Source organism: Podarcis erhardii (assembly GCF_964252035.2).
Source record: "Podarcis erhardii genome assembly, chromosome: 1".
Classification (NCBI taxonomy): Eukaryota; Metazoa; Chordata; class Lepidosauria; order Squamata; family Lacertidae; genus Podarcis; species Podarcis erhardii.
Window position 1 is genome coordinate 19,390,537 of NC_138497.1, and position 12,761 is coordinate 19,403,297.

At 43.7% G+C, this 12,761-nt stretch overlaps 1 pseudogene across 1 annotated transcript; it reads left to right on the plus strand.

Moving 5' to 3' along the window:
- The first annotated feature begins 12,216 nt into the window (after nucleotides 1-12,216).
- LOC309349007 (thymosin beta-4 pseudogene) lies at nucleotides 12,217-12,531 on the plus strand (annotated as a pseudogene). The gene has a single exon. The product of its transcript is annotated as a thymosin beta-4 pseudogene (transcript).
- Nucleotides 12,532-12,761: the final 230 nt, after the last annotated feature.

A 12,761-nucleotide genomic window follows, 5' to 3' on the forward strand; every position in this document is an offset into this window, starting at 1 on the left:
CAAAGTAATCCAGAACTCTGGATGACCCCATGCAGTGATTTCAGGTGATGTTAAACAGCATGGAAGATAAAATCAGACCCTGAGGAACCGCACTTTGAAAACTCAATGGCTGCTCAAAAGCACTCCCTCTGGAAACAACTGTCCAAGGAGGAACCACCACAAACCACCAGAAGGATATCATGGTTGCTGGTATCAAGAGCTGTTGCGACTGAGGTTGAGATGAATTGAAAGGGACACATTTCCCGTGTCTTTCTCCTGACAGAGTCATCATACAGGGCGACCAAAGCAGTTTCTGTGCCAAAACTAGGCCTAAACCACAGCTGAAATGGATCTAGAAAATCAGGTTCCTCCAAGAGTGATTGGATAACACTCACAGAGAGAAACTGATTTGAGCTGGGAACATACAAAGCTGAGTCGGACCATTGGTCCATCTAGGGCCACATTCAGACCATACTGGTGCAGCACTCAGATACCACTTTTAAAAGTCATGGCTTTGCCCAGGGAATTGTGGGAGCTGCAGTTTGTTAAGGGTGCTGAGAGTTTTCAGGAGACCCCCCTATTCCCCTCCCAGAGTCTATTCCTCTTCCAAGGGAACTCTGGGAATTGTAACTCTGTGAAGGGAATAGGGGTCTCCTAACAACAGAAAGCAGAGACAAGCAGAAAGCAGAGACATCACCTTGCCAACAAAGGTCCGTATAGTTAAAGCTATGGAAGTGAGAGGTGGACCATGAAGAAGGCTGATTGCTGAAAAATTGATGCTTTTGAATTATGGTCTGGAGGAGGCTCTTGAGAGTCCCATGGACTGAAAGAAGATCAAACGTATCCATTCTTAAGGAAATCAGTCCTGAGTGCTCACTGGAAGAACAGATCCTGAAGCTGAGGCTCCAATACTTTGGCCACCTCATGAGAAGAGAAGACTCTCTGGAAAAGACCCTGATGTTGGGAAAGATGGAGGGCACAAGAAGAAGGGGACGGCAGAGGACGAGATGGTTGGATAGTGTTCTCGAAGCTACCAGCATGAGTCTGACCAAACTGCGGGAGGCAGTGGAAGACAGAAGTGCCTGGCATGCTCTGGTCCATGGGGTTACGAAGAGTCAGACACGACTAAACGACTAAACAACAACAATGACTCTCAGCACCTTTAACAAACTACAGCTCCCGTGATTATCTTGGCGAGGCAATGGTAAGGTTACCAGATTTTTTTTTCAATGAATCCGGGGACGCTTTTCAACTTCCTACTAAATAGATTGTTTTGTCAGGGGACTGATTTGTAAATCCGAGGACTGTCCCCGGGAAACAGGGATGTCTGGTAACCTTAGGCTATGGTATCCTCATGTTTTAAATGCATGGTCTGGGTGTGCTCTAGCTCAGCACTGTCTGGTATTCTGCTTCTGACAGTTGCGGGGGGATATATTCCTTATTTTCAGTTTCTTGTGGCCTGCATTTGCCGTCCCTTTCTCCCACCTTCCTTTGGGGTAGGAAGTCTGCAGTGCTCAGCTAGCACAGGCATGACATTTCCACCCGTTTATCCCAACAGAATCGCGGGTCCTCTGTGCTCTGTTAAAATAACACCAATTAAATGTTCAAAACTGCTTGGGCATGAACGTTACTCTGGGTCACTTGAAGAGGCATGTCGCCGTGTCCGGCTTACTGTCAGCCACGAGAGCAGGAGAAGTTAAGAGTTGCAAGTTACAACAGAAGCAAAAATGAAGTCCGTTTCCTTTCTTCCTCTCTTCCTCTCTCCACTTTTAACTTTGTGCTTTATTTTACTCCCCCCCCCCTTTCTTGAAACACAACCGCATTTGCTTGAGCTTTTGAGATCTTTTTGGCTGGAAACGGGGACAAGGAAAAGGAAACTTACCTCTTTAATTGCTAGCCTATTGTTGGTAGAATTTATAAATTATGATATTGTTACCTCAGGGCTCGCTGACAGACTGCATCAGTACTCTTCAGTCTGGCTCTAATCCCAGCCTTGATTCCCCCCCCCCAAAAAACCCTCCTTTTGAATTGTGGAATGCAGACCAGTGGGGTGGGGTGAGGGTTTTCATTCAATAAGCTAACTTGTCTGAACCCAGATTACTGTACTGTGTATAAATACTGAAAAAGAAAGAATTGAGATCAATCTCCATCTGCTTTCAAGAGACATTATAAAATATTATAAAAGATTATAAAGGGGGGGGGAAAGGTTCCTCCACAGAAGCAAAGGCCAGTATATGGTTATTATTTTCCTCCAAAAAACCCAAAAATTCCTGAGCTGAAGCTGTGATGGACTTGCTCGAATGCCGAGAAAGGATCTTCGAAAACACTGTCTTTTTGGATGGATAAGCCTTTGCGGACTATAGGCAAACACATTAGTCCCCTTATGGGGGAAAGTATTTGTTCTGTCTGGACACTCACAAATAAGAGCCCAATTCGTACAAATTGAGTTATGGTACTTCAGGTCACAGTGGAGACATTGGCATTTTCCACAAGGGATGATGGGAGTTGTAGTATAACCCCCATAAGAGAATGAAAAGAGTCTGCTAGATCATGGGTAGGCAAAGTAAGGCCTGGGGGGCTGGATCCGGCCCAATTGCCTTCTCAATCCGGCCAGCGGACCGTACAGGAATCAGCGTGTTTTTACATGAGTAGAATGTGTCCTTTTATGCATCTCTGAGTTATTTGTGGGGCCTGCCTGGTGTTTTTACATGAGTAGAATGTGTGCTTGTATTTAAAATGCATCTCTGGGTTATTTGTGGGGCACAGGAATTCGTTCATTCCCCCCTCCACCAAAAAATATAGTCCAGACCCCCACAAGGTCTGAGGGACAGTGGACCGGCCCCCTGCTGAAAAAGTTTGCTGACCCCTGTGCTAGATCATCCATTCCTGCATCCTCTTCCCACAGTGGCCAACCAGATGCTTATAGGAAGCCCACAAGTGAAACATGGGGGGCAGCAGCACTCTCCCCATTTGTGATTCCCAGTATTCCCAGGCATGCTGCCTCCAACAACAAAGGAGGAACATAGCTATGAGGGTTAGTAGCCATTGATATTCTTGCCCTCCATGAATTTGTCCAATCCTCTTTTAAAGCCATCCAAGTTCCTGGCCACCTCTGCCTCTTGTGGAAGTGAGTTCCATAGGGTCACTAACTTTATTCTGTCTGTCCTGAATTATCCAACTTTCAGCTTCAGTGGATGTCCCTGATCTCAAGAGGAAAAAAGATCCTGCATTGTCTTCCTCAAGTTTCAAGAATATTGGGAGAAAGGAGGAGACGACCACTGGTCTACTCATCTTGGATGCAGAAGCTATTGCATTCTGGCCCTTGAAGATAAACTTTTCCCCCATGAGGATTCAAGGAGGCCTGTTGGATGGTGGTGCTCAGGATCACTCCCCTTCAAGTGTTCTTCCCTCTTCCAGCCCCTCCCCTTGTAAATGGCAAAACAACAGCAAAGAAAAGAGTTCCCCGGTGCATGTGCAGAGGGCATTTCCTCATTACTGATAAAAATTTAGGTGGGTCCCCCATATCCATAATTGGAAGGTAGAATTCCTAAGCCAGAAGAGATTGGTAACCAAAAGGACTGCAACTCCTTTATTTATAAATTAAGTGCTGGGGTCCGTCAGAGATGCCCAACTTGGCCTAAAGTGCCCTGATAATTTATGATATAAATTATGGAACGTGTGTGTGTTTTATTTAAAGCGGATTAAAATGAACAATTGCAGCAACATTGAAAATCAGTAGAAAACTCTAGTGGAATAATGCAGAGTAAATTAACTCTGTGATGTAAATGAATGTACTCATTTAAACAGAGCAGATCTTGATCAAATAGAACAGATCTGCACAAGTCAGTCCCCAAGAGAAAAAAGAGAGTCCCTAGCTATGTAAAAAATAGGGGCTTCAGAAGCTGTTTGTACCTAGTGTGTGGTTTCCCGTTTGCTTTCATGGTGGCACATATTCTGAACTGCAGCTCACGGAAAGTTGGGTGACTCGAAATTCCCTAGGCTGTCGTGAAACTGAAAAGTACCCATATCCCTATAATGCAGTTATCTGGTAGAAATGTACCAACCTCCCACTAAGAAAATTAGCTCTTTAATCATTTGAATCCAAGTAAAGAACTGCTATATCCTAAAGGCATGGAAGTTCTGCACTTCTGAAAGCGCAGAATATTTTCACAAACACAGTTAGAGGCATGGGGCTGTCAGGGAGAACTCTCCTCGTTAATTTTCTGTAATTAAAGAACAATCCAGGTAGGAGCCTAAGCTGTGTTTGTGCAATGCTGTTCTCTAGGTATCAAAGGGATCTGCCTTCCGCTCCTCTCATTGTAAGGCATAAAAATTTCGAGTTCAAAAAGAAAGGGTCAACGTGGGAGGCAGCAGTTACGAGCTATAAGTTCAACCGGATTGGCGCACAGTACCAGTGCTACGGGTTGCCTTCATTGATAGGAGAGATTAGCATGTCCCACTGGTCAGCTTAAGCCAGGCAGCCCCATGTCAATATCCACAGCAGTGACCAGAGGTGGAACAACTACTGGGAGGTGCGCAGAGGGGCATAAAACCACCATGTTGAATCTGCAGCAGCGGAACAGGACACCTTCATCTGCCCCAACTGCAACACACAAGTTATTCACACAATAACCCTCTCTAACCAGGATTCCTGACTGTGCAAAACGTCATGGGTGCTCAGTGGTAGGCATGCACAGGGAGGCCTCTTTAAAAACTTTTGCAAAGTGAATGGAGATTTGGAGGGAGGGTTGGACAGGCAGGTACTATCCCATTCCCTGGACATACAGTATAATAAAATAATAAATATAATAATAAATAATAAATATAATAATAATAAAAATTATTATTATTATTATTATTAGTAGTAGTAGTATTAGCATTATTATTATTATTTATACCCCGCCCATCTGGCTGGGTCCCCCCAGCCACTCTGGGCGGCTTCCAATAAAACACTAAAATACAGTAACCTATTAAACATTAAAAGCTTCCCTAAAGAGGGCTGCCTTTAGATGTCTTCTAAAAGTTTGGTAGTTATCTTTCTCTTTGACATCTGGTGGGAGGGTGTTCCACAGGGCAGGCACCACTACCGAGAAGGCCCTCTGCCTGGTTCCCTGTAACTTGGCTTCTTGCAGCGAGGGAACTGCCATAAGGTCCTCGGCGCTGGACCTCAGTGTCCAGGCAGAACGATGGAGGTGGAGACGCTCCTTCAGGTATACTGGACCGAGGCCGTTTAGCACTATGGCAATCATTCCAACACCACCAGCTTTTCCGCTCACCAGACAGAACAATTCCCCCCTCTCCTCTCCCCGCATGCTGTTTTGGGAGTCCTCCCACCCTCCCCGAACCAATCATGGGAAGCATGCAAGGGGAGGAAAGGAGTGGAAGCTCTGATCCTCTAGCAGATATCCTTGCACAGACTTCCACTAGTAGGACTAATTAATTGAGTCTTGCCCTTTGTCATTTTACTACTTGGCCATTATAGGGGAGAAACAGACAACAGAGCTGCAGCAAAACTGGACAGAGACCCTGAGCGTTTAACTGGCCTCTCACAAAATCTGCCTGCGGCTGAAGTTCTTCTCCATGTGCTGCCTTCTTCTGCGCTTAGGTGGGTGACTCTTGGAGAACACAGGAATCTTTTCTGCGGTGGCACCTAAGGGAAGGCTCATAGCTCAGGGTTAACAGAAAGCGATTTGCATGCAAAAGATACCAGGTTCAATTCTAGGCACCTCCCGGAAGGCCAGGAAAAATGCCTGTCTGAGATCCAGCCATTGTTGGTCAGTGGAGCTAGATGGACCACTGCAATACAAAGCAACTTCCATATCTGCTCACTCTTCCCATTAATATGCTTGCCTAGCTCCTGTTTTGTTACATTTCAAGTGATCTCTATTCCATTCATTCAGGTTTTTAATTTTAATTAATGGAATTGGAACTGGAGACGTCTTAGTTTGTAACTTATGCTCTTCTTAGCAACTGCTCTGTGTGAGTAACAAGGGAAAGCAATGTCCTGAAATCTTCCTGGTGCTACGCTGATAGTCGTCCAAGTTCAAACAAATGACAGTGTCTCCCCGCACAATGATTGATGGGGCATTTGGGGGGTGAGCTTCTCCGAGTTGCAGTGTATGCTTGGATTTCCCTCCAACAACCTGAGTCAAATGTCTCCCTCATTCCTAGTTAGAATCTGCTGACCGAGGCCATAAATTAGACATGCAAAAATGAGCTGTAAAAGGGAAGAGGCTTGCAAGTCCTTAAGTGACCCCCCAAACACCCCAAAATGCCTCCCAGATGATTCCACAGTCAAATCATCTCCACATCATCCCTCTTCCAATAGCACCCCAATTACAAGTACGATTCCAAAGGGAGTCTTCATTGTCCTGATTGAGTGGTATGAAATCCATAAAATGGCAATTGTCTTCTTTTGATGGGTCCCTCACAAGTTGATGTGGTGATGGATGTCATCACAGGCTACTACTTTTAGCAGTTTGCTCCCCAACTTAAGATTGTACTTCCTTGGAGTAATGCTCAAGGACTTAAACTTTATGTCTGCATTGCACCTATGAGCTGGACTAATAACTCCTTAATATGGTCTCTTTTATTTCATCTGTAATGAGTCACTCATTTCCCATGCTTCAAATGTCTCTATCCATCAGAAACAGTCTCATTATTCTGGGTCCTGTCCCTGGTAAATCATGCTCTCTCTTTTTGTATTTTTGGAAAATATTTTTGGGGTGGTGTAGGGAGTGCTGGGAGCTATAGATGAGGCTCTTCAACACCTAATTATAACTGTTCCATGATAAGTGAAGTCAGTTACGCTGTGAGCATTAAAACCACCTATTAAACATTCCTATGTTTTATAATGATGTTTAAAAAATGTAAGCTACCTTGAATCCCAACTTGGGGGAAAGTGGGATATAAATACAGTGGTACCTCTAGTTGCGGACTTAATCCATTTTGGGGTGCCAGTTTCACCCTGAAAAGTACACAACTAAAGCGCCTCTTTCGTGCATGTGCGCAGCACGATCGAGCGTTTCTGCGCATGCGCGAAGTGCACAGATCACTTTTGCGCATTCATGAAGCATGCAGATCACTTCTGCGCATGTGCACGTGGTGAACCCAGGAGTAAACACTTCTGGGTTGCTGCGTTCATAAGCTGAAAGTCCGTAACAAGAGCGGAACACAACTAGAGGTACCACTGTATACTTAATTTTTGTTTTTTAAAAAAGTTTCTTTTAATAAAGGAGATTATTGTTAGATCGGTTTACTAACCCTTTTTTTTTTCTTTAGAAGGCAGAATAGACCAAATGAGTGCAGATTGCAGTAAGCACAGAATAACCCTCCATGTGCAATAGTGTACACCTTCCAAGTGTCCTGGTTTTCCGGGGACAGTCCCGGATTTACAGAATTTGTCCCAGTTTCAGATCTGAATCTGGAATGTCCCGCTTTTCCTTAGGACGTCCCTATTTTCATCAGAGAAATGTTGGAGGGTATGGAGTTATGTGACCCCTGAGCCAAGGAGATAAGTAACTATACAACCTTTAGAAGACATCTAAACTTGCAGCTCTATGCATAGGCTCCCATGATTGAACAACTCCAAATATAAGACTATAAAGGAAGAATTCTAACCCAGCACCTGAGGCGAACCTCAAAATAGTGCCCTCTCCTTGCCAGTGAAGAAGTGAGGAGTGAAGATCTACACCAGAAACAAGGGGAGACCAAAGATCTACACTGGGATCTTCTGTCCTTGTGGATCATTCGACCAGAGGCAGTCACCTTGACCCATGGGTGATGAGTTGGCCATGCAACATGGCTCTCAATAGCCTCCCACATTGGGGTGAATACAAAGAGTAATTCTTTTTGCCAAAAGGCCATGCCTTAATGCCTTCAGAAGCTGAAAAGAATCCACACATCATCATCATCATCATTTTTTTTTTTGAATGCCGCCTTTCCACAGTTAAAAAAAAATGCTCAAGGCGGCTTACAGCATAACAAGATTTACATAATTACAAAAGTCATAAACAATAAATAAACCACATCAAAAAAATACACAACCAAATGGGAAACAATTTCCACACATGTTATCCCTGTACTTAATTTCCTGACTGAATTCGCTCTCCCTTTCCTATGGGTCTCTCCACCACCATGCCAAAACTATGCTGTTGTTATTATGGTGATTATTTCATCATCATCATTTTCTTCTTCCAAAATCAGAACCCATTTTGGGGGGGGGGGGGGAGAAAATCAAAATCTGGGTTTAGTTAAACTTCCTCCACTGCTCTGGCACTTGTTCTCAAAAAAAATAAAAGAAAAGAATTGAATACGGGGTGGAAATGCTAATTAGCCCCTGTCACAATTCCTGCTGCTGATGAAAGAATTCGCCATATGCAAATCAGGCTGCAGCTACCCTGAGCATGTCAGGCCTTGCCTCCCCTGATAGAAATTGACAATCGCCGGGTTAAAAGGTAAAAGATGATCTCTCCCCTTTCTTTTTCACAACACTGTTTTCTTTCCGCTCGGACCAGCCTAAGGTGCGCGTGTTAATAAAAGAAATGAGAAAGGCAGGCGGATTCTTCTCTATTAATCACACACACTTTGCTCTGCAGCCTAGTCCCTACACTGAGGCTAAAATGGGGATTAGTGGCTTTCAAGCATACATACAACTTGTACTGGGTGAGTGTCTTTTCAAATGCATTTTAAAGGGGGAAAGAGGAAGGGCTGTTTATTCAAAACAATCATGCCAGCTGCTGTAAAATATATGAAAAGGAACAATGAATGGCTGATTCAGATATTGTGGGCTACTCTGAGCCTACGCATATGAGTGCAATTCATCTATATCTAGATATCTATATAATATTTATTAAATTTATATACCATCCGAGGATCACAGTATAAAAACACAAAAATACATAACATAATAACAACATAGCACTTGGGTAACAGCAACAGCACAGCATAAATATCCACAAGACATGTCCTTCTCCCTTTTATTTAATTTTAAACCAAACCATCCTTACTAACCGTCATTTCTAGCTTTATCCTCCACAAATGCGTCTAACCCACTAGTAAAGCTGCCACTTCATCCTGTGGCATCAAATTCACAATTTAACTACCTGCTATGTAAAGAAGTAGGAACGCAGGTGGCGCTGTGGGTTAAACCACAGAGCCTAGGGCTTGCCGATCAGAAGGTCGGCGGTTCAAATTCCTGCGACGGGGTGAGCTCCCGTTGCTCGGTCCCTGCTCCTGAGAACCTAGCAGTTTGATAGCACATCAAAGTGCAAGTAGATAAATAGCTACTGCTCCGATGGGAAAGTAAACTGTGTTTCCGTGCGCTGCTCTGGTTCACCAGAAGCAGCTTAGTCCTGCTGGCCACATGACTGTACGCCGGCTCCCTCGGCCAATAAAGCGAGATGAGCGCCACAACCCCAGAGTCGGTCATGACTGGACCTAATGGTCAGGGGTCCCTTTACCTTTTTTTATGTAAAGAAGTACTTTCTTTGGTCTGTCCTGAATCTTCCAATATTCACTTTCACTGGAAGGGTTAGAAAAGGATGGAGGAGGAACATGCAGGTCATGAAGAAAGTGTCATAGCCTGTGCTATGGTTTTGGTTTTTTTCCTCAACTGAGAGCGAACTAGCAGCGAATTACCGTAAGAGATGCCAACTTGAATAGACTATTGTGTGGGAGAGGGCAGGTAAGTCCTGCCCCACATAACTGATCACAAGATGCACCGCAAGCACACCAATTGAATGGCAATGTTCATCAACTCCATCAACTTTGGGGGCCCAGTCCCTTCAAATATTTTATTGGGGTGGGGACAAGGGGACTAGGAGTTGGATTCTATGATCACCAGTGAACTTAGCAGAATCAGGGCTGAAGGGCTGAGCAAGAAGGTGCTCGGGGCCACTGGGTTGCCCTGTTAGTTATTGTATGGCACAGAACAGCTATTGACTCCTATGGAGGAACCAACACCAAAACAAGTTGTAAGCAAGGGAGCAAAGCTCATTTGGTTTGTGAGTGTGGGTGTCTGGTGGGATGCACAGTTGGAAAATCTTTTTTTAACCCCCCCCCCAAAAAAAACCCTGACCCATCCAGCATGGCCAATGATGAAGGGAGTTGGAGTCCTACAACATCTGGAGCATGTATGGTCAACATGGAATCCTCCAGATGTTTTTACATTCCCCATCATCCCTGATGATGGACCATACTGACTGATAAGCATTGCAGTGCAGAAGATCTGGAGGGTCATCACATTGTCTCCCCGGATTAGAGCCACCTGGAAGAGCTCTTGCTCTGTGCAGATAAATCATGTGGCCTATCTATTCCCATTTATGGTTGACTCTCCCCCCCCATCTGCATTCTTGCTCCCCCTTCTGGATTAGTTCACAATTTAAGACTAATCTGAAGAGTCAAAAGTGCGCATGGAAAATATGTTATAATAATTACTGCACACAAGCTATAAGAGGCACAAAGTGTTCATAAAAGATCAAGATAGATGAATTTTCTTAATAAGTGGCTAAAACAGCCTCGGAATTTCCGGAGCTATTTTGCTGCTCAAGGGTTTCCAATGCAACGCTCTGATGATAGAAGAACCACTTCTATCAAATATTAAGCTACTGTAAATTTACTATAATTGAATAATTTGCCTCTTAGCTTTGGTTCACTAAAACTGTAGCAAGGTTCTCATCACTAAGTGATCGTTCTGCAGTCTGTTTCAATATATGTCATGTCAGACAAGGCTCATATATAGTACCATTTAAGATTTAGTAATTCCAAAGCCAAGGGACCTTGTAAAAGATCTGGATGATTGACCATAAAGTATGCACGTATTTAGTCATATTAAATTACGATTAGAGCTGTGAGCTTCAGATTTAAATACAAAATTGATAAATCTTTCCTACTTTAGAAAAGTACAATCTCATGCAACTCAGACTGAAAATAAGAAGGGATTCGTAGGAAAAAAGAGTGAGCAAACGCCATACAATTTCTGTAGATTTTATAGATTTGTTTGGCTAGGCTTCCCACTCTGGGAAGGCTCTGAAATGCAGAGCTTTAAAATGGGATACTTTACACAATGAACTTGATCAACCCTGGCCATATAGCATCCAGGATAACACATGGTGGGATGAAATATTTGAGCCAGTGTATATTCCTTGATTTGACCCAGCAGCTAAAAAGAGAACCCATGGCAGCAGGTATCACATCTAAGAGTGATCTCTATGCATATTAAGTTCCTCTATAAGCCCCTCCCTGTCCCATCAAAGAATTGCTAGAAAGTAAGGATTGGTAGGATTATAACTCCATGAGGGGTAAACTACCTTGCCCAGGATTTTTTTGTGGGGGAAAATAGGCTTTGAATGGGCTTTAAAAGTAGAGTCAGTATGCAACCATAGAACAGTAGAATCGCAGAGGACCAACAAAAGCTTGAACATTCATGCACTTCTGCCACATGCACAAATTAGCATGTGACACTGTCATGTCCCAGTGCTGGCATGAGGAGGAGTGGTTCAGACGATAAACCACTCACTCCACTTGTTGGGGAGCCTTCATCACCCTTTCTGCACTGCTTCCATTTGAACTATCCTTGGGAGTCTGAAGACGTTACCCTGACCCACCAGCATGCAGCACCATGTGACTACAGAACAGGTGATAGGTCCTCTACATACTGATAACAGAAGTTCCAGAGAGATGGAATCATGGGAGGGTCAAGCCCTGCCAGTCTTTTTAAGGGTTCAGTGGGCTAAACATCTGCTGAGACAACATACTCCAAAACCCAGTAAACGGAGCCCACTGAGAGCATCCCAGGGCTTTGGAAAGCTCTTGAAGGACAGGTGCAGCCATGGCCAATGACAATGCATGGAACCCACCATTTTTTCATAGGAAAGGGCCTCATACCAATTGTCTGCATGCATGGCCTTACTGGAAATTATATTGCAGATGTGTAGGAAGAATGCAAGCAACTGTTTTTACTATTCACATTTAAGAGGACAAAAGGGAAAGCCAGCATCACATTACAATTGACTTCTTAAAACAGAAAGGGCAAAGAACAAATGAGGAAGGCTAATTTTGAGTCTTTTCTATCATTAGAGGAAACACCCAACTCATCATATTCTACCTACCTTCTAAAAGCCACCATAATACCTGCAGATGTGTTTCTCTTTTGACCCAGCTAATTGGAATTGCATATTGACTTTCAATGTTGCCTGTAAACCACTTTGAGCATCTTCTTTTGGTTAGAAATGCAGGTATGGAAAAGAGCGGAATTGTACCTGAAGAGAGCGCATCACTGATCAATCGGCAGATATGTCTGACAAACCAGATATGGCTGAAATTGAGAAATTCAACAAGTCTAAGTTGAAGAAGATGGAAACGCAAGAGAAAAACCCACTGCCTTCAAAAGAAACAATTGAACAGGAGAAGCAAGCCAGTGAATCGTAATGAAACCGGCCCTTCCAAATTATGCACTGTACATTTCACAAGCATTGCCTTCTTATTTTACTTCTTTTAGCAGTTTTAACTTTGAAAGATGCAAAGAGGTTGGATAAAGTTTGAATGACTGTACTGCCCCTTTCACATCCTAAAAAACTTAAAGAATAGAGAGAACTACTGATGTTTTGATCGAAGGCGCTGCCCTTTCCATCTGCCTGTCCAACTTGGTCCTGGTGGCATGAAAGAGCTTGCATGTGTTTTGAAAGAAGATTCTGGGAAGGGATTACAGTAATCTAGTAACACCTGAACATCTGCAAAGCTGTACCAAGCTGTAAAATGCAGTTAACCGAGTGCCATTTTTT